This window comes from Triticum aestivum, chromosome 2D, assembly GCF_018294505.1.
Source record: "Triticum aestivum cultivar Chinese Spring chromosome 2D, IWGSC CS RefSeq v2.1, whole genome shotgun sequence".
In the NCBI taxonomy this organism is placed as follows: domain Eukaryota; kingdom Viridiplantae; phylum Streptophyta; class Magnoliopsida; order Poales; family Poaceae; genus Triticum; species Triticum aestivum.
In genome coordinates this window covers 243,883,210-243,884,085 of record NC_057799.1, presented here as the reverse complement: position 1 = coordinate 243,884,085, position 876 = coordinate 243,883,210, and positions in this window count along the sequence as shown.

The following is an 876-nucleotide window of genomic DNA, read 5'->3' as shown; positions in this document are numbered from 1 at the left end:
CTCCCAGACATCATCCTTGAGGAGATCATCTCGCTTCTCCCCACCAAGGATTGCTGCCGCACACAAGTCCTCTCAACTCGGTGGTGCCCACGATGGCGCACTGCGACCCTCAATCTCGACTGTCGTCAGATATCTGTCCTTCCTGAATTTGATCTCGTCAGAGCCATCGTCTCCTCTCACCAGTAGTGTAACACCCCGCATGTAACTTGCCATATTTGTAACTCCGACTCTTGCCATTTCCGTTAATGTGATATGTTTTTCCCTCCGTTTTTGGGTTTTGTCTTTCGTTTTGTATTTTGTCATGTCATGCATTTTCATATCATGTCATCATGTGCATTGCATTCGCATACGTGTTCGTCTCATGCATCCGAGCATTTTCCCCGTTGTCCGTTTTCCAATCCGGCGCTCCTATCTCCTCCGGTGCACCCCTCTAGTTTTCTTTCGTGTGCGTGTGTCAAACTTTCCCGGAATGGACCGAGGCTTGTCATGTGGTCTTAATATACCACTCGGAGACTACCGGTCAAGTTTCGTTCCATTCGGAGGTCGTTTGGTACTCCAACGATTAACCGGGCCTCCGCTATGTCCATTTGAGTGTCCAGCAAAAACCCCCTCCAAAACCAGCCCAAAGCCCACCAAACTCTCTTCCATGCTCTAGGTCGTTCGATCACGATCGTGTGGGCGAAAACCGCACCTCATTTGGAGTCTCCTAGCTCCCTCTACCTATAAATGAGTGGCCATCCCGAAAAACGCATTTGCAGACGAAACCCTAACCCTCTTCTCGCGCCGCGCCGGACACGTCCGCCGCCGGCCGGACGCACCGGCCGCAGCCAATCGGCGCGCGCCACCTCACCCGCCTCTCTCTCCGCCGCGGCCGCC